General features: G+C 42.7%; 1 protein-coding gene and 1 long non-coding RNA gene across 6 annotated transcripts in view; both read right to left on the bottom strand.

The window, feature by feature from the left end:
• DENND4A (DENN domain containing 4A) overlaps positions 1-8,069 on the bottom strand; it is a 51,379-nt gene extending 43,310 nt beyond the window's left edge. For 4 of the 5 annotated variants that reach the window (XM_084532744.1, XM_084532747.1, XM_084532746.1 and 1 more), the window contains exon 1: positions 7,883-8,069. The gene's annotated coding sequence lies outside the window, so the exon portion shown is untranslated. Of the gene's footprint in view, positions 1-6,984; positions 7,007-7,882 lie in introns of those variants that run through there. The other variant, XM_084532745.1, reaches the window with a different exon arrangement.
• A 5,789-nt stretch (positions 8,070-13,858) lies between these two features.
• LOC311442973 lies at positions 13,859-27,027 on the bottom strand. Its single transcript, XR_014696990.1, has 4 exons — positions 26,961-27,027; positions 26,444-26,872; positions 16,346-16,497; positions 13,859-15,231 (listed from the first exon to the last, which is right to left on the bottom strand). It is a non-coding gene; the product is annotated as an uncharacterized lncRNA (long non-coding RNA).
• Positions 27,028-27,041: the final 14 nt, after the last annotated feature.

Below are 27,041 nucleotides of genomic sequence, written 5' to 3'. Positions count from 1 at the left end.
CTACTTTAAAGCATTGTTCTTCTTGGCAGGATGCTGATGCTCCAGCAGAGCTTCTCCCTCCACAGCCAGCAATACTCCTGTACTCTTCCATCCAGCCACCTCATTCCAAATCCCCAATTTTCCCAGCTTCAGTTTGAACTTTCTTGTCAGCTACTGTCATAAACCACTGTCTGTTCTTCTTCAGATGTGTTACACAGCTTCTAAACTCTAGTATAAGCACTTTTAAATATTGGTATGACCATAAACAACTTGAGCTTGTGTTTTACATCGAGGCACATGCAAGCCAGGCAGCCTGCACTCCAGCGAAGCATTTTGAAGCGAGAGGTTTCCACCCTGGGACCGAGGAGAGCACCTCACTGGAGACACTCACAGACTTCAGTCTCCCAGAACTACTCATTAGCATCAGCAAGGTTGCAGTCAAAAATAAGCTTTGTCTAGAGCCAGGCTTCTGTTTGCCAAGACTGGAAGTACACTCTTAGCAGACTACTGTGAGAAGCCTTCAGAAAACTAAGTGCAACATAAACAAGGCTGGGAAGAAGCGCATATCTCAGGAGGGTTTCTGCAAACCATGAGATGGAAGGGGATTTGCTTCCATTCCAGAAGCTAAAAAAAAAAAATAATAAAATAAAATAGTGGGAAAAACTTACTATGCTAAATTATCAAAGTTGTATTTTTGGGAGCGCACACAAAGTTCAAGATTCTATTCATAACTTCGAAGCACAACACAATTAATTTCAGATCATGCAGAAGCAATCAACACTTTTAGGTCATTAATCCTACAGCAAGGAGCAGGGATTGCAGCCCAGGGAGTGAATCCAGCCCCTGGTGCAAGTCTTTCTAACCCATACAGCACCCACATTCCAGCAACCACCTTTAAACACTTCTACACAAGACTACAAAATAGGAAAACCTGGAAGAGCAGCATCGCTTATTTTGTCCAATGATCTTTTGATCCATAACGAAGTTCCAGGAATACCACAAAATAAAACTTAAAATTAAGGCTCACCCACAGGTCTCAAGCAGAGCTGCAAAAAGTCTAAGAAATAAGCAGCTTTACCACATGGATAATCGCCTTGTGGACAATTCGAAGATCACATTTCCTAGTCAACTAGCCTGAATAACCGAGAGGGAGAATTAAAGGAAATAAAAAGAAAAATCTAGACTTTAGCATCACACAGTGAAAACTGCTGCCAGCACACACGCAGCCTTGCCTCAAAGCACCTGCAGCACACATTTACAAGTAGTTGCCATCCTCCATCTATCAAATAAGGGATTTACTTGTTCAGTTTGAGAAACAAGGTACAAAGGATGTAATGATCCCCGCACAACAAGGGCTTCCATACCATTTTATTGCAGTAGGATGTTACCTATGCTTTTTTTTTCCACATTTCCTCCCACCTCCTAAACAAATGATAGCAACAGAGAAAACTCCTAACAAGTAGGGTTACAGTGAACACTTGCACTACTTTAAGACAGTACTGCGTACATCTGTGCTCAGCAACACTGAGCACCACAGTAATTAACAAGTCCCTTGCTGCCACTCAACTCCTTTCGATGCTGCATCAACAGTATTATGGAATTAAAAAACATATTGGTATATGGAAAAACAAAAATAATGTAAAAAGTTCTGCCCCTACATCACTAGATGAGAATCGCCAGGAAGCTCTTTGCAGGTCCGTTCACAACCATCCGCACCAACTCACGGTTAACATGCTCTGATCCAAACAGTGGTGATCAAGGGAGCTGCAGAAAGCTTGGCAACAAAGCATCTCTAAGAGGTGTCTGGGAAACAGAAAAGTGCTGGGTAAGAGCGCAGGGACAGAACACAAGACAATGAGTTTGGGAGCACAAAATTGGAATGCTGGCCAAAACCTGAAGGACAAAGATTTGTTCAGCAGTGCTTAGGAAGAAAGAGAAATTAGGGTTAAATTCAGAGGCTAATCTAGATTCAGTGGGATTGCTGCAGCCAGCCAACAAGAACTAGCCATCTAGAGTACCAAAGCTTAGAGGAGGAAGCAGAATAACTGGCAGAGAGGAGGCAGGAAGGAACAGACTTCATGCTGAGGCTTTTTCTACATCTTCCATACTCTCCACTATCATTCACGAAGTCTTTCATTTCCTTGTTCTTCACTGCTATTTTTATTCTCAAAAAAATCAAAGGGGTAATTGAGAGGGTCTGACAATGCAGAGGCTGCTTAGGAGTTCATTACAGCTGTGCCACAGCAAAGTCCCATGGCATCTAACCTTGGCTACAAAAAAACAAAAAAAGTGATGCTCAAGCATCCCACGAGATTCATGACAGATCTTAACAGAGCTGGACTTAAAAACTTCCATTTCTCTTTCTAAATTACAGTATTTACAGCCAAAAAAAAAAAAAAAAAAAGAGAATGGAAACAATTTCTGCAGTACCATTGTGTTTAAAAAGAGGGATGCAGACTACAATATATATAGTAAATAAGATGGAAGAGAAGCCAAGGTAAGCACTATAAAATGCAAATATTACTTCATCCAAAACACAGTTCAGGAGGGCAGCCAGTCCATGTTTTTTGTACAACTACTTATTATACAACAAGTTTTTAAAAGGAGAAGTTCCCCAAACAGAATGTTCTCTTTTCCTTGGCACGGGAGATAAAGGCAAATGAAAGCAGCAAATTTCCAATATCAAGCTTCAAAACCAAAAGCTGTAACTGCAAATGTCAAAGTGCATCAACCAAGACAGTCAGAAGAGTTCTGCTTTCAGCCAGCCACATTTGGACATACACATCAACTTCAGTTCGGCTGCGGAACCTTTCTCTACCCAAATTCAAATTTTGAATTCATGGGGGAACAGGCAGAAGATGTGGGAATTGTTTCTAATATTTTTGCTGCATTTTAAAATACATTTTAATTATGACTTAGATCACTTGACCTTTATTTCCCACACCCCTGACCAGCAAAAAAGTCTTGTAAGGCATGAAAATCAGACCCAGCCACGCTACAAATTACAGACACGGAGAGGAGGGCAAGCATAGGCTGCAGCTGCCATTTGCAGATGATCTACACCCAACTGGAAAGGTTTAACAGCGAGATAACACTGACTAACACCCTCCACATCTAGTAAATCTCTGTATCCAGGTAGCACAACAGAGCTGTACGGGGCAACCTCGGGGTAGCATTCCCCCAGCCATCACCCTGCGTTAGCTGAAGGGCAGCGATATGCTAACGTAACGACTGCTTCAGGATCCAATGCCAGCCCTCTCTGTAACACAGAACAGACTTAGCCTGACACCCCTTCCTCATCTCCTGGGCCAAAGTCGTTATATAATCACGCCCTTTTAGGAAAGGCTGAGGTGTACTGAGCCAGGGGGAGCTGCCACGTGCTAGACATTATGAGCACAGTACTCACGGAAAGGTCTGTCCCAGTGCTCTACATAAGGAATTCTTCACCATGCCGAAGAGGAGTTCAGCACACAAGGTAACTCTGAAGTCGTTCTGGTTGTTAGATGAATGCTCCTGTACTGGGATTTCAGTAACAGCACTGTGCAGAGTCTGATTACTTTTGTACTTGCAGGATCTGAGCAGCATTGGCTCTCTCGCTGTCACTTTATAGTCCAACTATTACATGGGCAAACTTGCTGACGTACAGAAGCTACCAGAGCTGGACCAGCTTCTGAACTCAGTAGTACAACTGGGAATAAATCTTTAGGTTCACAAGTTCCTTCTGAAGATCAAGATGAAACCAAACTCAGAGTCCTGTCTATAATCCCCTTCTGTTTGTTTGCATAATGCCTGCATACACAGATACAAAACAGGCAGTTCTCTTGGGACTTCATTTGTGTATATATACATATAGTTTATACGAGGCACCTGCTATTTGCCTACTTTTATTTCAGATGGTTTAATATAAACACTTCGATTTACATTAATGCTTTTTTCTGACCCAAAGAAAAAGGTAAAATTTCAAGTACAGAATAAATACTGAGGCTATAATTGGATAACTAACTTTTAACTCTCCACCTCACTCCTCGCACCCTATTTTTAGATCATTCTTCTTTTTTCACCCCCCCCATGTCACTACCTACTTCAATTTCACTCCATTTCAGCCTCTACAGTAGCTCTATATCTAAGACTTGAAAGTATACTTTGAAAAGAGGAAAATATGCCATTTAAAGAAGTAGGACCAACACTTTCTGAAGCCTTTCCTTTCTACTTCTTCCCCCACAATCTCCTCCCAGTGCTGTTTTTAAGCTCTTTAGGGAACCACCGATGACTATTTCTGCACCACAGACCGCCACTAAAATGACTGCTATAGATCAAAACCTCTCCACATTACTGCCTCACATAGTCTTCTCTGTATATCTTAATTTTGACCGTATAGTCTTTGGGGGCACTTTATAAGCATACATACATCAGCAGAGTACTTCCAAATCACAGACCAAGTTCCCAGATCAGGCACAGACTAAGGCTGAACTGAAACGTAACAGAAAACATCTAAGGGTTATTATGAAATACAGCAAAGAACCCCATTCAATTTAAGGAATTATTTGGTCAATACCACTCTTTAAAATTTTAAGCAGCTGAGGAGTGGAGATGCAGTCACTGTTTATACATATTCACCTCCTACCCGATAGCTATCTTCAACTGAAGCAAGGCATAACTCACATTTGCTGTGTTTAGTATGCCATAAAACTTCTATCATGATTTGTGCCCATAATGGCAAAGCTTGTTTGCATACAGAATTGATATATTGGGGAACAGATGCAGGGCCCTTTCTGTGTTCTTGCCCGAGACCACTAAGTGAGGCTACAGAAGGATGAGGGACAAGTACAACCTCTAAACCACACCTCCACCCTTACTTTCTGTGCAAGCACAAACTCTCTTCAAAGACCTTAATAGGGGTGTGTGTGTTTTGAGTCAGCATTTAATATGTAGTGAAATTTCGCTACATGACAGCAGCCTGACTGAAGTACTTTCTCCTTAACAAACATGAGAACGGTCTCAGAAATGCATCGATCCACCTAACGAAGCCCAACTCAATGTAAGGCACTTAACCAGAAATAAAACAAACAAAAAGGGACACCCAAACAATTTTTATTTATTTTCCCCTCCGTTTAATGTGTGAGCATTCTTTCCAGAAAACTTCAGAACAAACACGCAGCTAGAGATGTATCAAAACCCGGGCTACTGGAACTCAGTCAGACAGTGAGATACTTGGAAATCACCAACACCTAGAACACTATGTTTGAACAAGGTTACATCAAGGTTTTTGTTTTACATCCAACACAAGTTGTGCAACATTTCAGTCTCCAACTCTTTGGTCATGCCGACAAAATATTTAAAATCTAGGGTCAAAACTGAAGGAAGGACAATGAATGAAAAGTTTGTTTCAGCAGCTATTTAAGATTCAGAAAGGTTCTGACTGTTTTACTCTTCACTTTTCACAATGTGCTGGCATTTTACTGACCATGAGTACAAGCGTTTCTACACATGCTCTCGTAAAAAGCCTTTTAGTCTACTATGACTTGCAAAACTAACTCTAATTCAGTTGCTAGGAAATAAAATGGAAATTGAAAAGGGATGCTGACTACTTAAGTGACATTGCAAATTTCTTTTTCCTGTTTCAGAATCTCAAGATTAACAAAGCTGATTCTCATTATTCAGCTCGGTCCAGATATTATCTTTCTCCATTGAGGAGTCACAAGACAGTTCTCTCCAGCTATCACACGCTTCAGCAGAACTCACCCAGAGATTAATAAATCCTCTAATACAAAATCCCATAGATTAAACACTTCCAGACTTAGTTCTAAACAGCGGTGCCCACAATCCCCTTGTCAGGGCCATGCAGAACCGTGCTATCAGCTACCTTCCTGATGCAACCTCACTCTCCTTTGAGTAGTTCACTGGGCATCAGCTTGGCTCTACTTTCCTGCTTGGTACTTTCTCTTTCAAATGTATCTTAAATGAGACTTATTTATTTACGCTGTTCCTAATGCTGCACAGAGATCAGCTGCACTCATGTACGCCCTATAGAACAAGCCAGGCTCTGTCAATATTTATGCTTTTACTAAGTAATAATTAACTCTGGCTATGTAAATACAGAGTAGTTAACATTGCCATTAACACATATAGAAATTCCATTAAGCTCCATACGGGTGTAATATCCAGGAAAAGCATATAGAACAAGCTGGTCGCAAGAAACAAGGACCTGCAACCACATTGCCACAAAGAGTACCAAAACTCCAGCATATATATGGAAAAACAAATACTTCATACTGGAAAAACACTTCTAAGTAAGCCTGTATTTTAAAAAATGGTCATAGCGCCTTTTGCCTTACCGTTCACAGAACCAGATCTTATCTTTTGTGCTAGCTTTTGGTAAATGAGCTATTTGGATGAGACCATTGGGAAAGCGTGTTCCAAAGGAGCAAAAGCTGCTCATAAACTTGAGGAAAGTTCCTCATCCAGCTGGACCCTAATGCTTCTAGAATAAGTAAAATATGCACATTATGCAAGCTCTGAAGGCTGTAGAGAAGCTCAGTCTTTTTTTTTTTTTTGTTCCATCTTTAAGGCTCCATGCAATTTTCTCCTTCCCCTAAAGTTAACCACAAAAACTAATGCCCTATTCTTGATAATTAAACAGTTTCAATGCCAAGTCACAATTACCCCCAAGAAAAAGTTGCTTCATTTACCAGAGACGCAGTTCCACTTCAACCTTCACTTTAAACACACATATGGACTTCCCCAGTACTGTAAAAGCAGGATCGAGTTTCACCAATACTTTAAATATGATTTTTTTTTTTTTTTTTTAATAAAAAGAAAAACGGAAGACTCTCTTCTTACTCGAAGTAAGACTTGTATACTCAACACAGAAACCAGAAAAAATCCATTTACTCCCCTTGACCTTTCTTGGCCAGACTAACCCAATCGCTTTTCCTAAACCACCACAGATACTCGCCAAGGTTAAATATTGGAGTTTAATCATTCAGAAAGTGAAAGATTACGTACCGTAATGTAACAGTCTTTACAGAAACCTCTAGTTGAGCAACAGTTCCAGAAAAAAAATAATTGTGAAACAAAGTAAAAAGCTGTCCAGAACACCACGTTTCTATTCAGTTCATTAAAAAAAATAAATAAATAAACTTCAGAACCGGGTGCCGAGACCTCATTTCTAGCAAATCGACATTCTCAGGGGCAGCCCACTTTAAAAAATTTCTCCCGAAATAAGAACCACGGCCGAGGAGTTATTAAATGCCAGCACCCCCCGGCCCACAGGCTCACGCCTCACGCCGACACCATGACGGAACCGCCTGACAATGTCAGGGCTCGGTCCCGCCGCTGGCCACCCGAGCTGCTGAGGGGGAAAGTTGCGAGAAAAAAAAAAAAAAAACACGCAGGGAACTCAACACCACCGTGACTCGCCTGGAAAAGCCGGCGTTTTGGGGCACGGGCACCTCGGCAAGTTTCTCCCCGGGGAGGAGGAGGAGGAGCAGGAACATGGCAGGGGGCTGCGCTGAGGGGACCGCGCCGTGAGGGGGGAGCCTCCCCACGCCGCTCCAGGCCCTCAGCCCAGCCCGGTGACCGCCTCAGGGCTCGGGGAAGAACCCAAAGTTTCCCCCCAGCTCCCACCGCAGCCAAACGGAAAGTTACCGGCGCGGGGAGGAGGCGGCGAGGCGAGGGCCGCCCGCCCTCCTCAGCTCCCCCCTTCCCGCCGCAGCCCCGCGTGAGGGGCGGCCCCGGAGCCCGCTCGCAGCACCGGGCAGCCCCGCCGAGGCCCACGCCGGCGGCCCCTCGCCCTTCCCCGCCGCCTCAAACCCTCCTCAGCGCTCCCCGGCCCGGTGACAGCCCGCCGAGCCCCCCCACACCACCACCACCACCACCACCCGCCGCGCCCCGCAGCCCTCACCTCAGGCGGGGGGCCGCGCTCCCCGGGGGCAGGGGGAACGGCAGCCGGCGGCGGCGCCTCCTGCCCCCCCGGCGCCGAGGAGCGGGGAGGGAGGGCGAAGAGGCGCAGGGAGGGCGCTGGGTCCCCCTCTCGCCCTTATCGCATGGCAGCGGAGCCCCGCTCGCCCTGGCCGCGCTCACCGCCGCCCCGCCGTGTGGGCGGCTCGGCCGGGATCCCCCCTCCCCTGCGCACCGCCTCCTGCCGCCGCCATCTTGGCTGTAGAGGCGGGGGGGGGATGGCGGGCGCCGACTCGTGATCGCGGCGGCGTCAGGATTTTTATTTTTATTATTATTATTATTTTGATTTTCCTTATTTGCTCCTCTCCTTGCCCTCTGCTCTTCAAGCGGGCTCAGTGATGTGGAGGCCCCAGCGTCCAGCTCCCCTCTGTGGGCTCCAGAAGGGGCCCCAGCCTCGCGCCCCTTCCATCGCCCCTCAGGGAGCGGCGAGGCGCCGGCGGCTCCTTCCCTTCAGCCTGAGGGGAAAACAAAACCCCTCGGGTCAGAAAACAAAACCCCTCCAGTCCAAGCCTAAACCACGACGGACCGCTTGCTCGACTCTCCTCCCCCGCTCTGTCCTCCAGCTTCTCCCTCTCCAGCGCCTTTAATTTAGCCAGAAATTAATCTCCGGCCCAAATAGGCCAGTCTCGCTCACCTGCGGTGCCTGTCGGCTGGGCCCAGGATGTCTGGAAAAACAAGAGAAAGCGGGGGATTTTCTGCAGGCTTGATGCAACACACGCCAGGTTGTTGCATCAAAGACTATAAAAGAAGCCGAGACAAAAATAATCTTTTAAGAGCGTGCAGCTAAGATTAGTGCAGCATGTCAAGATGTTGCTGAGCACAACAAAAAGAGCCCTGCTGCCTGTACTAATGCACAGAAACACCACTTTCCTGGCATCCCGTGTACTGCAATCCCCGTGTTTCAAAATCTTAGACCGATTTGCTATTTTTGAGATAATGTTTAGGGATAGGCTCCAACCATACAATTTTGGCTTTGAATTCAAGCTCCCCTCAGTTATGGATATTTGGCTCGAGGGTTTTGATGTGGCTTGCTATAAAGACAGCAAAGTCAGATATAGTTCTAAATTTTGACTGTAAATGCTTAATGTTCAAATCTACTATATTGGTTTACCTCATCCCTCTTGAAAATATGACTGAATAGGAGACTATGAAAGCAAAAAATGCACAATATTACTTTTTTCCCCACACTTTTAAAAATAACAAGACTCCTTATAGCAGCAGTGTTGCTCCTCCTACCCCCATGTAGGAAACAGAGCATCTGACACAAGCCAGCCTCGACCCAGGCAGAGGCACCCATGTGCAAGCCTGCACACGCAGACACAGCTTTGTGCTGCCAGCTTTGATTTTTGTGAGCTGAGTCTGACTCTTTTTTGATCAACAGGCAGCATACTGACTAAGGAATGTGTCGACCTCTATCCCAAGCAGGGACTACAAGAACAACATTGCCCATTTCTTGTATTTCTCCATAAAGTGCATTTATTGCCACACCCATATGGATATTTTATCTCCCAACAATATACAGTGGAGTCAATAAAGAAATCAAGAACTCAGGACCTCAGTATTTTAAAGCAAGATGGTCTGTGTTCTGTAGGGAGTCCTGAAATTTTGTAGTGCTCTGGTAGAGTATTTTCTAAATCCTATGATAATTTTGGATGGATTTTAATCCTGGAAGTGTTTTCAAATAATTAGCAATAATAGAGTCCATATTTCTGCTTGTGTAAATAATTTTGATAATGCAGACTATTCTGTGCTCTTTTTCCGTACTTATTTTTTAAGTGTTCGGTGTTTGCATTCAAGGTTTATGGATTTTATGTTCCATCCTTAGGTAGGAACAGGCCCATAAGGATATTGTTTCAGCTCTTGAATATTGTTTTGGCTGCCTGTAAACTGATGCGAAGTCATTGCACTGATGCATGAATAGTTCATGTGTCGGTGTTTGGATTCCATCGGAATGCCTGTTTCTAATGAAAACTTTAATTTACAGAAACACCATTCTTAAACATTCCATGGCAGTTTTCATAGTTTTCAGCTCACGTAATATGCAAGTCTTTATGTAGATATCTTTGATTTGCTGTTAATTTATAGCCCAACCTATTTATTTCCCTTCACCAATTCTGTCCTCTTAGGACTTATCTGTATTTAATTACATATTGTGTAAATGTCAACAAATCACAGCCAGGGATGCAGAGCTCTGTGTAAGTCCTGATACAAACATCAAACAAAATAGTTTCTGCCCAATGCTGCCACCACAGCTACCCACACGCATATCTCTGTCCCGTCTTTCTCGTTCTCCCATCTCCCCCTCCTTCTCACCCTATTCCATCAAGCCTCTTCTACTTTCTCCCTGTGACCTGCCTGCTGTTTACTCTCTCTGTTGGCTGCGGCACACTTTCATCCCCAGGTCCCCACTAGCACATTTAATTGTAATGCTCCATTTCATTATTAGCTTGTCAACACCTCTATCGAGCCACCTTTCCTGACTTATATCTAGCTGCAAAGCTTTCCTGCATAGCTTGTCATCAATTTTCCACATTAAGACTCATCTAAAGCCATGTGCGAAAGGGTCTCTGAGCAATAATGACTATAGTGCTGTATTTGTTTCTGAATAAAGAGCAGCATCAGTGAATAGTGTTACTGTACAGGCAGAGACAGATTCACTGTGTGCACAGCTCCTGCAGGCTCGTTGCACAGAAATGTGCCTATGTGTCAGTCCAACAAAGCCTTTCCCTCGGTGGAAACACTGGGGATCTCAAGGCAGCGATCTCTGCATGCACGTGAAGACTGACCCGAAGATCATTAAGTCAACAGAAGTGTTCCTATTAATTCCAGTTAGTGTTGGAGCACATAAGTCAATAAAACAAGTCAACAAACGCGTGTGCTGCAGGTGGGCAGGCAACGTGCACACTGAATGTGGTGTTCTGCTGCCTCTCAAGTGCAGGGTGGAGCGCTGTCAGTCCGATTTAGCTTCCCCAGGAGTGCGGCTAGGGAGACTCCCAGGGTTTCTAGGACTGGCAACCACGGAACCATTTTTTTCCATGTTGCAACCCCTGGATTTCTAGTTTGTGGTACTAAAGTAAATTTCAAAGCATGGTTTCACTTATTTTCAGTGCATTTTACACATGGGTAAACTGAAGCAAGGCAGAGAACAAGTGGCAGATGGTCAGGGACAGTGCCAGGAATGGAGTCGAGAACTCCTCTGTCCTAGGACATGGTTTAAACAGACTTTGTCCCAGGATTCTGAGATTTGGCTACTTATAATTGACGAGACATCAGCAGTGCTCAAAAAGAAAAAAAAAAAATAAAAGAAAGAAAGAAAAGAAAGAAAGAAAGAAAGAAAGAAAGAAAGAAAGAAAGAAAGAAAGCAAGCAAGCTATCATTATTCCCAGTATTTCCTGGCTTCCACAGAGAAAACTATTTTAGTTTCTTAAGTAATGAGTCTGGGGCTTAATCTGGCCATTTTCTTACCAATTTTATTCCTTTTGAACTTATTTGGCTGTGCTATGTGCTATGTGTGCTATGTGCTAAGTGCTCTGTGCACTGCTCATCCACGTCTCTTTGGGGGAAGAACGAGGCTCCAAAAGAACTCAGCAGAAGAGACATGACATATCTGTAACCTTGGTAAAAATAACTGTAAAGATAATGATAATGGATAATTATAAACCCATGTAACTGGCAAAACAACACTCTGCATTTCAGAGGATGGATGGCCTTACCCTGTCCAGTAACCCACTTTATGATACAGTAATGGATCTATATCCGGAGGCTTATGCAATGAAATGGAGCCTTTGGCAAGCTGGAATCACACTGGAAATGAAGCAACATTTTCTTTCGTTTTTCTTTTTTTTACAACATGCATATTTGAAAATCTGGAACTTAACCCTTTTGACATAAAAAGACTGTCCCTACTTTGAATAATTAAATTCTAAGGCAGATTATGAAATAAGAAAGTATTTAAATATTGTGATGCAGCAATACAGCGGTGCAGTTACCCTTCCTTTTCCTGCTTCAACTGTAGTCTTTCTGAAAAGCTTTTGCACTCCAGGGAAACTACTGGCTATAAATTATAAAAGAGGCAATCGAATATCATGCATATATGCAAAAAAGAAGCCTCAGACCCTTTTCTAGATAAAGAACTTACTGAAGCAGCTAAAAATATGGGGAAGCGAAGCAAACATGGGGCCTGATCCAAAGGCCACTGAGCTCAGTGGAAGCACTGCAGGGAGGTTCATTAGGCATTGGAGTTGTGTATGTCAGGGTTTGCAATCCACAAAATGTAAATAAAGAATTTTGTTGTATATGAGCAAGGATAAAGTTTAATTGTAGTGTCTAGGCATTCCACTTAGATAAAATGAGCAGATTTTTCTCCAGCAGGTAGACTTTCTCAGCAAGGATTTACTGCCAATATTTATGTGGGAGTTTGTAGTCCCAAAAGCAGAGAAATGCTGGGAAACAAAAACGAAGGAAAACTTACCCAAAGGGAGGAGACCCAAATGTTCCTGAGTCATTTCTATAAACAAAAAATGTATGCAAAGTTATTATCATTTTTCAGTGCTGTGTTGCTTCCTCAGAGTATCCAAGTGTACATTTCAAGATTTAAAGCTGTGCAAGATAAAGTTTTCCTCAGCAAATGCTAAATCTGTTCACAAGGCATTGCAGCAATGCAGCTACTATCAGATATCCAATGAAGGAAGCCCATCAGATGGCCATTGGTATTAATTGGTGAGAAAACAATTAACACTGAGCTTGGATGTGTCTCTGTGTGTAGGGGTATCAAGCAAGTGATGCCAAACCTCTTCTCCTGTTAGAAGGCAAATTTGTATGTACAGCTGGGGAATATTTCTGGAGTGGCTCTTCCTGTAGACACTGGGAGCTCTGAAACAAACATTTGCAGGAGATTTTTTGAGAATGGGACAGCAGAAAGGTTGCTTGAGGATAGTCCAAGTCCTAACACATGTAGGAAAACAACCTGTTGCCTGGTCCAGCACTAACCCACTTTAAGTATTGCTCTCATCATTAAAACAAGGTAAAAAGAAAAAAAAAAAAAAAAGCTTCTCTTTGTGGAGCAATATCAGGAAGGAAATTATGCATGCAGATTTGCCAGCAAAAATAACAGCCTCAGGCTGTAAACGTACGCACTGATACTGCTGTTTTGTTGCTATTTTCAGCAGCCCCTGTACCCTCAAGGGTGAGAGTAAGGACTTAACTGTTATCGCTGCTGTTCATGCATCACCCTTAGAGGTTTGATTTGGACTCATGCTCTTTGGCCCAGCTGGAGATGATTTCCACAAATAGCAGTCTTTTCTCTGAATCAGTCCAATTTATCACCCAGAGTCACTCAGTGTGATGCTGTGGTGCTGTGGGTACCTTCTCTCACACCAGACATACAACCACTTTTGGTCACTTACAGATCTAGGTTCCTTGGTTTTTGTACTTATATAGTCCAAATAATTCCATTCCATGTATCTAAACACGCCCCACTACTTAGTTCAGGCCCTTGTGTAGTCCTGCTGTTTACATTTTTTGTATTTTGTTCCAAAGATCACTCATAGCACGATGGGTTAAGTGAAGTATATCTATCTGTTAACCACTTCTCAGGGGTACTATTAGGCTTAATTAATGTTTGTAGAACATTATTGAGATTCTCAAGAGAAACAGCTATAGAAGTGCAAAGTATTATAATTAATTTAAAACTATTTAATTTTTGAGTAATGGGATAACAACACTTAAGCTGAGATTCTCCAAGAAAAACTAATTTATTTGATTCTTAGACAAACACATTCTGAAATCTCAGTTTCCTATTACTACTTCTACTGTATGACGCATTTTGATTTTTATTATCCTTTGACATACCCAGGCACATAATATAGTTTTCTTTAGTTGAGGAAACACATATGGAAGTCATGTTAAAATAAAGCAAACCACCAAAATAATTAAGTTAATAAACTCAAAAACAATCCATGACACCATTTGCCTTTAATTTTTCAAGTATTTAAACCATAAGGCCTATAATTAACGTTATGGAATAATTTCCATATTTATTTATAAGGCATCTCATTTACATAAATAACCATTATCTGGAAATAAAACTAGATCATTAAAATTCAGAAAACCGACAAGTCTGATTGAGATCTGTCAAGACGCACCAAGGAGATTTTTTACACTCCCTGTCTGAAACCGTTCCATGAGAAAAACTCTGCTCCTGAACAAGCTTCAACAGGACACTGCTTTAGAAATATGAGCAGTGCTTCATACAAATGACATCAGCAAAAAGAACAGTTGTTTTGTGCGGTGCGAAAACATTGGGTCACTCTTCTCCCTAACTGTCGTGGAGGGTTTCCAAGAAATGCATCTGACACATCTGCACTGAAAATCTGACCCAAATTGTAGCTGATGTTCTCATAACACAGCTCTACTGCTTTTCTGAAACTGTATAGCACTTCAAAATGATTTTTTCTTTCAAAATGCTTTCAATCCTTTCAGTACTTTCAATACTTTCAAAATCTTGCACCTAGTCAGAAAACACATCATGCAGAAAAGAGGGAAAAATGGCACTTCAGTATTTCGTTTGCAAGCTAGATTCATAATTCCTTGACTATTAGCTAGAGGTTCACAGGTATTTAAAAAATGTGTCCTGACTGAAAAAATGCATCTCAGGCCCTGCTGTCATTGACTTTGTCCTTCAAGATACAGAAATTTCATTATTAGTATTTTTGCTACATAGAAATAAGACTAATTTTTAAAAAGCTACAGCTATTTCAGAACATATTAAAAATATTGTAATTGCACTGTTAAGACAGACCTATGTTTTTTTCTGCATAAGATGCTTTGAAGTGTAAGTGCAAGCCCACCAGAATAAGGAAATACACCATAGCCAACCCTATTTGGACAATTGTCTTACAAATTCCTAAAGAATGGAGGTTGGCTCAAGTACTGAGCCATGAGGATTTCATCTCAATATAGATATTTTTAGTATCTGTTATTTTATCTTGGGTACTTTTAAAATCTGCATCACTCTCCAATTCCTCTCCTAATTATCTGAAACTCTTCTCTTCTCTAACTGCTTTGGAATGTTCCCATACGTTATTACAACTACTTGCCATATTATATTGGACCTTAATTATCCTCATCTATCCATTGGGCTAGGTAAGCATGTAGTTTAAAATGTGAACAACTGCTCAGAAACAGAGGTAAACAGAGTAACAACATTAAATCTCACCAGTGAGTCACCACAGATATAGGTCACATTGAGTTTCTGCCATTTTCTGAGCTCGCTGAGGGTTTGGTCCAGCTTGCCTAAAGGAGAAAAAAAAAAAAAAAAATCTGCTCCTAACCTCAACAGAGCCCTCACACAAGCAGAACTCTCTTCAGTATTTATGTTTGTATCCATCTTCCAAAACAGTTCTGCCACCTCCAACATGAACATTTAGAGGAGATGAACACTTTCTTAGCACCCAGTCTGCAGCCTGGAGCTGACAAAGGACAGGAGATTGAACGCAAACCAATGCACCTTGAGAAAAAAAAAAAACAAAACCTCTTTGTTTAACCCAAGCTACCCCAAGTCTTACATTGGGTCTGCTCCATCTCAGCCACTTACAAGTCAAAACAGCAAAAGAGGGAAAGTGACACATCTGATCCATACCCTTCATACCATGGGGAGACTCTGCTGCAGCGGTGATGAGTTCTATATGTGAACGCCAGCAGAAATAACTGTGGATTCATTAGCAACCGCTTGATCACCTCCTTGAAAAAGTATGGTCAAACGTTGATGTAATGTGAGTAATTCACTTAACTGAGTTTGAATTTGACTCACAGTGACAGCATAAAACTAACTTAATGTATGGCGAATTCTTTAAATCACGGCCTGACTCGTAATACAAAAAAGAATACTTCCAGTATAAATAATGAGGTTGGAGGAAATGTCCTTGGCAAGTCAATTTGTTCCATGCTGCTGATGGTTCCTGTTAGTGACAAGGATTTTTTTCAAGAAGGAAACAATGGAAAACAGATGCAAAAGCGTTTACCAGAAGGCTGGGGAATGGCAGCTCTTCCAAAATGTCAAGCGTGCAGACTAGAGTCAATTTAAAAGAGAATTAATTATTTAAACTGAATTAATTTGACTACAATGAAACCCTGTTAAGCCATCTCATCCATCCCCCTTCCTACTGTGTTATCCTTTACAGTCTAATTCTAAATACTGATCTCTATTTTCAAACGCTTCAGCTGACAATCCACTTACCCAGTCACAGTAGCAGTATCTTGATTTTTGAATATCTTTACCACATTCTTTCCAGGAACTAACCCAAAGAATTGTGCTCTCCTGCTCCCCATTCCCAACCTCAGCCCCCAGTTTATACGAGTTTAATCCCCTGGTCCCATTTTTTCTCCTTTTCCCCTTTCAGCATTGTACCTGTTGTGGTGTTTTTCCAGATGCTTCAAAGAAAAGATTCATCAAATGCATATTTTGCCTGCAAATCTGTGTGTTTCATGAAGTCCCTCAATATCTTCACCTTCAACAACAACTCCCTTCTGCTTCTTATGTTGTCTTGTCTTTGCTCGGCTCTGGGGAAAGGCAAAAGACTGAATTTTAGGTCTACAGCTTTCTGTTAGAAGCTCATTTTTTCAGAAGGATTACCATGCCTGCCTCCCCTGGAACCAGTCGTACCAAAGTGCTTCATCTCCTTGGAGGATTTGGCCCCCTGTATTTTGCTGTAATACAAATTATCAGCACCAGAAGGACTGCTTGAGGAATCCCAGTGTTCGCATTTTCCATGTCAACTCTGCTTGTGTGGACTCCACAGATTTGCAATGCTGTCAACATTTTAAAAGCAGCGGTAAGGGTCACCTAGAGCTCTTTTTCCTTGAGAGCATTATGTGAAACGTGGCAAATGCCAGCAGAGCCACTGTGGCTCTGAAACCTTTTGTCTCCCACAGGGCCATGTACAACCAGGTCTGCCAGCGGTAGACCAAAGCTGTCACTTTGATTTCCTGCTGCACCAGTTCCTACGGCCAGAGGAACCATTCCAAAACTGTCCTTTTCTGTTACTGTTAATGTTTAAACCTTAAAGCAAAGCCACCTGTGCTTGGATTTATGTAAAGTAAATTTCTTTATTTGGATTTCATAAGGGAAGAAGAACTATAGTCTATTAAGCAATAAACGTAATTGCCCTAGGTCTTGCCTGTACTGGGAATGCATATCAATTTAAATGCATCAGTGTGAAAATCAGTCTTATTAAACTAGCTCAAAGCCCAAGTTTAGACAGAATACGGTTTTAACATTTGCATATAGTAATTTGTATTAAAGTTATAGTTTACAGTTGCTAATAACTAATAAAAACAGGAATTAAAGCAGTTGATGTGCACCCGTATTACTGAAAAAAATGTTTAATGTTACTTATTTTTTAAACTGATTGTTAAGAACTCTGTTCTATAGCATATTCAAGGCCTTGGAGGAATACAGTTGGTTGGGATACACTGCTCCTCATTTCTTGGTGTACTAGAAAAAACATGCAAAATCTGAACATATGGAAGCCAAACATAACATCTTCACTCTGCCGTTACACAAGTGACGTGAACTGAAGTCAATGAATCCCAGCAGATGCTAATTCTATTTATTATTTTTTTTAACCCAAAGAATGCAATTATCATCAAGCATGGCAACTATTGTTCAGTTGGTGTAACCTAAATGCATCGCATGGGCTCTTCTCTGACAACTGCCCCAGCTGGAAGGGCAGGCCTAATGTAAGAGGATCTTATGGGAGGTTTAATGAGTAACAGTTCAGTAATGGTATTTATTTTAGTCTTTACAGAGCCATGGTAATGTACTGTTTCTTAAAGTATTTTGTACACTGCTGTTTTCTTGTTGTAAGAGGGGTATGACTAATGTACATGCTGAAAAATTTGAGGGAGTTCTTAGAAACCATAATATTTTGCTTGATCATTCATAACCAAATACGTAAGGAACCATTCACTGTATCGCTCTTGCGCAGCTTGTATTAGATCTCCATAGTTACACTTGGCATAACAAGTACAAAAAAGAAGTGCCTTTGCAGGGCTGATAAGCAGACAGGAAGTAAGTGAACATCTGCTACAGCTTTAGTTGGTTTTGCCTTCAGCAGCTGATGAAAAACTTCGGTCCCTGTATTCGACGTACATTGTGCTTGGCCTTTGATACCAACAGCTGTTGAATAGAAGATGTAAAATATTACACCTACAGAAAAGGAGGTGCATTAGTAGGAGTACTGGGATATTTAATGGATTTTTTTCTTTCCATTTTCTGATCACTGGAAACACTGGACAGCAGACACTTGCAGATAGAATTATCTCCTGAAGGTCAACCACTTCCTATTTTACATTTTTTTTATAATGTTGTGTTTTCCTTTCCAAAACTGCTTTGTTTTGTTTTGTTCTCTTTTAAACACCACAACAATTGCACCATATACTGAATAGTAATTATAACCATCATAATCATTGTAAGGAAACCATGTGCTTCCCTGAATCAGGGCTGGGGCTTCCAACCCAGACAATCTGTCTTCTGGGGGCAGAACAGCACTTCTAGAGCCTGGACAGCCAAGGAACAGAGTTATACAAATAAATATCAAATAGCTCACAGCAAGCTTTTTCTTTGTTTAACGAAAGAGCTATTGAACATATTTTTTGAAAAATGAGTTCAGCCACACAGTGCAGATTCTCTACTCGTGTATACGGAGGAAGTCTCTGCTCCAGATAATTCAGGCACTTCTCCACCTACATCATCTTTTTATTTCTACCGAAAACTACTAACAGAGAACAAGTGACAGTGGTGTATTTCTTAGAGTGCTGAGGCCCATGTACTGTAAATGCATCTTTACGTACTTCCTCTGAGATTGTAAATTTCCCTAGGAAATTACAACAGTTGTGATGAAATCCTATTTACCCATACATGGTAGATCCTTTGGGTCTGACGCAACTAAATGAGAATGGGTTTCAGAGTAACAATGGGAAAGATGAAGACACTACTCCAGAGTTATGTAAATGGAGGAGAATTTTGCCCAGAAATTTCATGTTCTGTGCTTTGGAGTTGTATGCAGTTTGTTACGTGTTCTATTCCCAAACTGCAGATGGATGCTGTTTTGCCAGAAAATAAATGAAATACAAAGATGACTTCAAACATTTGCAGAAACTGTGCTGACACTCAAAATAAAGAAACATCAAGTAACTTTCCTAGTGAGATCATAAAAGCAGCAACACAGTGATCAAAGCATGAAAACAAGCCTGTTACTCCACCCCTAATGCAAGATGCTGTCTCATATCTAGGACCAGGAGCTTGCTTGGCACAGAGATGTTCAGACAGTCTACAAGTAGAGCATATGAGGCAGTATATTTAAATAGTTAAATGAGGAAAAATCCACAAAGACTGTTGATTTAAACCCATGAGACTGGTAAATGACTGTCTCAGGTTATTATTGCTTACCACCAGTAGTAGTAGTAGCTCAATTTGGTAGAGCTCTACCATAACCCTGTGTATTCTACACACACAGAACACCAGATTACATTTCCCCTGAAGTGTGTACACTCACATGGGTAAAGGAAAATGAAATGAAAACTACTGAATTTATTTCTACTAGTAGCAAATGTCTTCAGATTTCTGTGATATTGGAGGGGTTGGTTGTATTAAAACAAAAGGAGCGTTGGGACATGAAAATAGTCAATATAAAGCAGGAACGGCTGCACTATTTTCATTATCATAATGTTATTATTTCCTGGATTTCACAGAGAGCAGACTTTTTTCCAACTGTATTCATATAAGAATAATTAAATATCTGTCTTGAACTGTGTGCACATTGCGTCTAACCAGCTTGGAAACGTGCCAGAATGTGAAGCAATCTTTAGGAGAATTGCAGAATCAATACATCAATTCCCATTAATTCAGTGTCAGAGGAAACAAATGTGGACCTCTCTGAAGCTGGTGCATTCCCTGCAGAGATTTGCTAGAATAGGCAGCTTCTGTCTGCCTGCCTTCGCTGTGCCCTCCAAACACCAGAAAGCAGGCTCAGAATGGGGGAAACCCGGCCTGGCTACAAAATCTAATTAAGCCAGTTTTAGTAACCCAGGCTCCTGGCCAAGTTGTTCACAAACTCTTACCAAATCCAAGCCAATCCACAACTCTACCCCCTCCACTGCACTGGGCTCCTTGTTGCTCCAGGTATCCCTGGAGTACATCTCCTCTCCAGAGTTGAGCACATCTAGACAAGCTGAGAAGGACCTCTTTTCAGTCTGTCAAAACCATAAAGCATAATTCTGCACAGTGATGACACAATATTAATGAATAATCATAATTGATACTGCATTTTAAACCAGACAGAATCCTTGATCAATCCAAGCTCCATAAAATGTGCTGTGCTCCAAACATCTCGCACAGTTTGCTTACTGCACAGCTGGCTGGTGAGAAAAATCTTGTCCCAGGAGGTTTGCTCAGGCACATGAAACACATTTTTAGCATCCCAAAGGTGCGCATACTCTCAGAGCTGAGAGTGCAACCTGCCTGATGGCAGCTTTCCAGAGAAAGGAGCAGGAAAGAGGCAATAGGTGATGAGATTAGCCCCAACGGAAGGAGACTCCTGCTTGGAATATCAACACATCTTTCCAGCCTCTCTCATTGCGACCATTTGTGCTTTTATCAAATTTGCAGTTTGCTTCTTAAGCTACAGGACCAGATGGCTCCCATGCATAATGCACTGAATCATGGCAAGGCTTGAGGTATTTGTTATGTACAACAGCAAACACACGCGCTGGACCAGGTTACACTCTGTCACAGCTAGCATATGGTGCAGGCTGCATATGGATGGTGCTGCAGCAGGTATCTATATATACATACAGGCGGAAGATTGGAGTATCTTTTCTTCTCGCAGGTTGTCAGGAAAATGACTGTCATACCTTCAAAACAAATAGCAAGAAATAGAGGCAGTAATATACCACATGGCAGAGGACAGATGCTCGGCACTTCCCGTGATGCGCAACGCCTGATGGCAAGGAATCCTGATGGGCCAAGGACACGAGGCTCTTGATCCCCCTCTGATTTCCCCTTGCAGCCTGTGACTAAGCTGGTGCTGACACTTCTCTGGTGCCTATTTGCAAAGCCAATAGCTGTGGGCAGTATTTCTGCCCATGAAGCACCTGGGAGACAAAATCATTGTTTGAGAGCATCTTTTTATCCGGCATTTTTTAAATGGAAATAAACCTGATTTTGCCATCGCTTGCATCATGTAGATTTGGGTTAAGTTCAAGATGTGACACCCCTGTGCATCTAGAGTGAATGAGAGGGGAATTTGCAAAAGCAACAATCACCACTTGGCAGAGGGTAAGCCTACAGAGGGTTTATACAGTATGAGATTCGTGCTTCTGCGACAAGACCTAGAAAATAACCTTGTCGTCATCCCTCACCGAAAAATTACAAATACCCCTTTCTGAGCACTGAAAGACGTGAAATGAAAAATACTTTCTATATGTCTACAGAGATGACTGTTTCAGGGAAGTTAAGATTGCCGTGGTGAGACTCAGTGCGAGCAACAGATCCCAGGGTGGCTGAGGGATGTCCCAAGCAGCATGACTTCACCCACTGCATGTGCTCTGGGTTGCACAACGAAGGAGCAGCCAAGCAGCTTGACGGTGGCTGCGCTCCACCTCAACTATTTTCTGGGATGAGAAAATTATCCTTTGGCTGTTTTACAGCCTGCTTTTCTTGGCATATATTTGACATGCCCTCCGTGTTTGCAGTGACAGGACACCTCGTGAGCGGGTGCTGTGCTGGCCTTTGCAGACAGGCGCGAGTGCTGGCAGGCAGCAGGAGCCCATCAAGGACTGGAACGGTGACCAGGAATGTCAAAATTGCAGCCTGAGCGGAGCGGCTGTGATTAAGGACACATTTTGCTACCACCTTTAAGGTCAGCATTGGGCTCACTTTAGCAGTCCTATAAATAGCAGCCCAAGGTTGACCTAGGAGAGGATTTGGCTCTGATGGACATTGTTTAGCATTCCCAGGAGAGGAAGGCAGATTCTTTTCCCTTTTCTTTTCCAGCCCCTAACCTTGAGTTGGTCTCTGTGGGAAACGTTAGTGGCATTTGCCAAAAGAGCTGCCACCGTGAGCCAGATGTCCTGCTGTTGCATAAACCGTACGTACACGTTGCTTCAGCCTGGAAACCCAGACCTAATTCCACAAAAACTCGAACTAATTTCTCACTCCCAAAATTAGGAAATAGATAAATAAATAAATAAATAGAATTGAGCCTAATTACTTGAAAACAGTAGGACACCTAGTGGATTTATAAGGGATATATTTGGGATTATGAGCAACATTTTGTCACTTTCTTGGCAAAACCAATTATGAACATATTTATGGAGGAATCATTGAAATATCAGGGTTTCCATTTAATGAATTAGTCTTGTTATAGCTGTTACAGCCTCCAGTTTGCCTCAAGAAGTTATTGCACTCTATGAAAAAACAATGAGTATTGTTTGAATGACTTGAAAAAAATAATTATGGGGAACTGGATGGTTCCCAAAGTCTGCGAGCAGGAGGAAGGGTATTCTGCCAGATCAAAGGCATCCCAGTTGTTCCATCTGACAGCTCTCTAATGATTTTAATGAGCAAAGTTTTATAGCCTCAGCCTGGCTCCCTGGATAATTTGTAGAGCTTCATAACGAGCATCGCTATGCTGAGCACAGCCAGCCAGCTCTGCTGGTTATTTCAGCAGTGAATGAACTGGCCACAGAAGTCAGACTGCCTCCTTCCTTCCCGAGGGCTGACCCTTTGAATCCAAATTAGAAGGTGATGGGCAGCGTGATAATGCTTGCATTACTGTCCTCTACATTGTGTTTGTCTGGTAGCGACAATACTATTAAATATACAAACAGCAAGAAGATTTTGGCCTTAGGTAGGAAATAAAATCCTGTCGCAGGTCAGTAAGACTAAGATTTTGAGCCATGTCTCAGAAATTATATCTTGGCCAGCAGTTACCTTGGAGCTGCCAGTATTATCTTGCTAATTTGTCTCTGGAGGCAACAGACAGAGACAAGGAGATATGCATCGAGTCCAAAATGGATGCAGGAAGCTGATGACTTCATTCTGACAGTCATCACAAGAAACACCAAGTCACTGAGTCTCCTGTGTTCGATTCTTGTTCCCCAAGGGTGCAGAAGATATTCCTTCTCTTCTGCTTACTGTAATATTGGCCTAACAAAAAAATGCTTCCAGAATGTTAATTTTTCTAGAGCTGCTCCCTTCCCACTCTTTCTTCAGTGCCGTATGGACCCCTGGAGAACAGCTAAACCAGGATGAGGTTTGACATTGAATAGGTTGACATTCAGCTCCAGATCCTTTGTTATTCCAACTCCATGGTTAGGAAAGAAAGGGCTGACTTATAGGAAATATTTTTGATTTGGTCTATTTCTATTAATATGAGCTGTAGAACTACAAAAAAAAAAAATAAAAAAATAATAGAGCATGTACTGGAATTCAAGTAATTATCGTCAGAAAAATCAACTCCACACATTTTTATTGCTACTACCGCTGGCATAGAAAAATAGAACTCCTTGTACATCATAAACCCTTTAATTTTGTCCAGAGTTTTTTTTAAAGAGTTTTCTTCTTATTACTTCTGTTGATCTATTTTACGTTTGAAGTTTGTTTTTCAGACTGACATGTCAAGCTAAGGGTAGTGAGTGCTAAGAGTCTGCTTTTCTCTAATTTAGCAGCTGGATTGGAAAGCTTGAATTATCTCTGAATAATTGCAATGATTCATGGCTTGTTAGAAAATTGCAAAGTATTGATTGGATTTTCCCCTCAGGAAATATTTCTCCTCTGATAGAACTGAGTAGGTTGTGGGGCTTTGCTTTTGTCCTTCCTGCCTTCTGCCCTGGGAAGCCAGTGGCTCCTTTCATCTGAGAAATGGGAATGTGGGTCAACAGCCATTCAAGGACAGGTTTGAGACATTGCAACTTCCAACTCCAAATCTTTCGCTGTGCTTTGCAAAGTGATGGGCTTTGCAAACTGCATGTGGGGAAGACAGAGACAGAAGAGATGGGACCAGCAGCAAATGCTGTCCATCCTTGTTTCTTTTTCTTCTATTTCCATGGCAAATCCAGCTGGTGTTTCCTGCAGAGAAACCATGACCTCATGGGAACGCTACAAATACTGAAGATGGTGGTTAGATTTGCCTTACTTTTATTCACCCAGGATTTCTCTCAGGAGCTGGTTACAGGAGAGAAATGGAAGGATGAAGTGAGGTTGTACGGAAGGATCCTGATGCTCAGTGCCTGGGGCTGAGCAGCTCTGAGTTGATAGCCCAGCACACATCTGCATGTTAATGGTGCTGCTGAGGCAAAAGCTTGGGACTTTTTGGCAGCTGCTCTATGAATTTCCAGAACAGAACTGGAAATACACAGTTATGAGTATGACCTCTGCTTCTTTTTGTTAAATTGAGCATCCAACTATCATTCCTTGTCTCTGCTCCAGTTCCTTGGAATGTGCTGCCTCTACAAATGGTTGTGTCCAGGCACAAACTGAAGAATTATGAGAGAGCGCTAATTCAAGGTTTGCAATGAATTTAGTGTTCCCGCAAGGATGACACTAATGGCAATTAATGCAGCAGAAATGCCAGTGCTGAATGACTTTTCTCACATTAAAAGCTGTCAGTCCCAGAGCACACAGTCCTCTGTTATTTCAGGCCTGACCTCTGCTTTTTGGCCATGTTTCAGCTGCGCAGGAGGTGTCCCAGACCATCCCATAACAGCAGCAGCATGATTCAGGAGGGGGGCACAAAGAAAGAGCAGAGCAGCCAGAAACTGTCTTTGCTGACAATGACATTTCCTGAGGGTTTGTATATTCTCATCTGGGGCTTGCCTGAGCAGGAACAAAATTAACCCACGGCTCAGAAGAATATAAGCCTTTAACCTCATGCACTGCTGTCAACTGACTGCTGTTTGGATCTGTATTTCCTTCTGCTGTTTCAGTTTTGCCTCTCAGCTCTGTGAAGAACACATTTAATCAAAACAATCAAATGCATTAACCCGTCTTAGCTGGAAATAGCCCCTGCTGCTGCTCATATACATGGCAATCCGTGGAAATTTCTGTGTTACATGGTGCGCAAAAAAATGTCTCTGCTTCTTAATGTCTTAAGTTCAACAAGTGATAACGGTAGAGAAATGTAGAGACCGTGATTTTCAGTTCAGCCAGAATGTAGATGTTCCAGCTAAGGAACATCTGCAATTTGGTGCAAGAGGAAGTAGTACTTACACATATGAAAAACTTAAATAAAGGGTGTTTCCCAGCTCCCATATGACAAACAAAACCCCAAACACAAAAGTGAGAGCAACTTTTACAAAAGGGTAACTAAAAATACTTAATCTGTGTTATTTAAATATTTTTTTGAAACTAGTAGCATTTCTGGAGGGTGAAGCTAGGCTTGAAAAAGTCATGTTTGTTAATGACAAAGTTCAATAGAGGACCACAAATAGGATGTGAGATGGAAACTTTAACTACACAGCTATAAATATACCCCAGCCTTACACATCTCAGTGCACAACTCAGTGCAGTAGAGTAACCTCTGAAAGTGGCAGAAGCAGGAGCAGCACTTTCAGACTCTAGATTTTGGGTATTCACCAGATTTGGGTGTTCTATTTTTGGGGAGTTCACCTGGAGATAAAAAGGATTGATCCAAGCCGTTCAGGATCTGCTGGGGACTCGCCGGAGGCCTGTGGTAGCACATGGGGTGAGCCCAGTCCGTGATGCTCCTTCCTAAGTTCTCTGATGTCTGAGTGGGGATTCAGTTGCACCCTGTGTATCTTTGTTACGAGTGTCTTGTTTTCTTCACTCGGAAGCTCTGAGGCAGCGTGAAGCATTTTTAAGTGGAAAGGATCAGGTTATGGCTCATTATCATCCCAGCAGACGGTAACTGATGCACAGCGCTGCCGTGGGTGCCTGGGGGTTTCTTTCCTCACACAGAAATGACAATGTGGCCACTGGCTGCCGAGATGGCTAACATACTGCCGCTGCTCGCGGCAAGCCGCTGGAAACAGAGTGAGGTCTAAAGGCCTTGGTTTAATCATCTGGGCACCACTGCTATTTTTATCCTTTCTATTTAGGCCTCCAGCCTGTGCCAGTGGAAGCCGACAACAAAGCTGACATCTCTCCTGGCGCAGGGCAGACGAGGGGTACTGGCTCTGAGGATGGAGAAGCCAGCGAGCAGCAAGGCCATGGTGGGCTGGGGGCCTGTTGTTCCTCTGGGTGCTGGAATGGGAAGAAACCTGGCTATCCTGGTGCAAACCATGAGGGAGTGAACCCTCCCTCTTCAAGTTGCCCTGGGGCAGAACTGATTTCTCTTCAGATGAAGAGAAAAACGTTTTCCCCACCTAAACGCAGATATATGTCTATATATGTCTTTTTCTGCTTCCGCCTCCTTCAGAGGTTAGCTTTGCTGTATTTTTCCATGTTCTCCTTTGACCATGCCACAGACAAATCATCAAGTCTTACCTCTTCAGTTGTCTCAGACCAGTGCTTCACCTGCTGCCACCTCTGCCTGGTCCCTGAGGCCATGTTTCGTGCCTCATGAACCCAACGAGCTTGCTGATTCCTCATACACAAGAGATGCCTCCGTATCGAGTGCTGTTGGCTTTGAACGCTGCTCTTGCCCTGGGTGTGGACAGAGCTGTGACACCTGGAGGACTCTGCTAACCCACCCCAGTTTTGGTGGGGCTGAAGACCACGCTGGGGCCTTCTCCCTGTGGAAGGACGCCCCTGTGGTGCTGCCACTGGCCCATGATGGCGGGAGGACAGCGCCCATGCTTTGGATGGGTAAAAGATTCAACCACAAGAAGTCATGAGCTGCGTGCATTCCTTCAGAAGCCCACAATCGAGCGGAGAAAGCAGCGTCGTGCCCATTGTTACGGCACACAAAAGAATCTAGGGGGAGGAAAAAAAAAAAAAGAACACCTCAGGTTCCACCGAGATTTGAACTCGGATCGCTGGATTCAGAGTCCAGAGTGCTAACCATTACACCATGGAACCGCTGTGGCGACTCCCCGCGCGGGCTACCCCTTAGTTCTTCCCCAGCACCCGCCACCCGCTCCCT

Source organism: Aythya ferina (assembly GCF_964211825.1).
Source record: "Aythya ferina genome assembly, chromosome: 11".
In the NCBI taxonomy this organism is placed as follows: Eukaryota; Metazoa; Chordata; class Aves; order Anseriformes; family Anatidae; genus Aythya; species Aythya ferina.
Note: the sequence above shows the minus strand (reverse complement) of the source record. Positions and strands in the feature narration are given on the sequence as shown.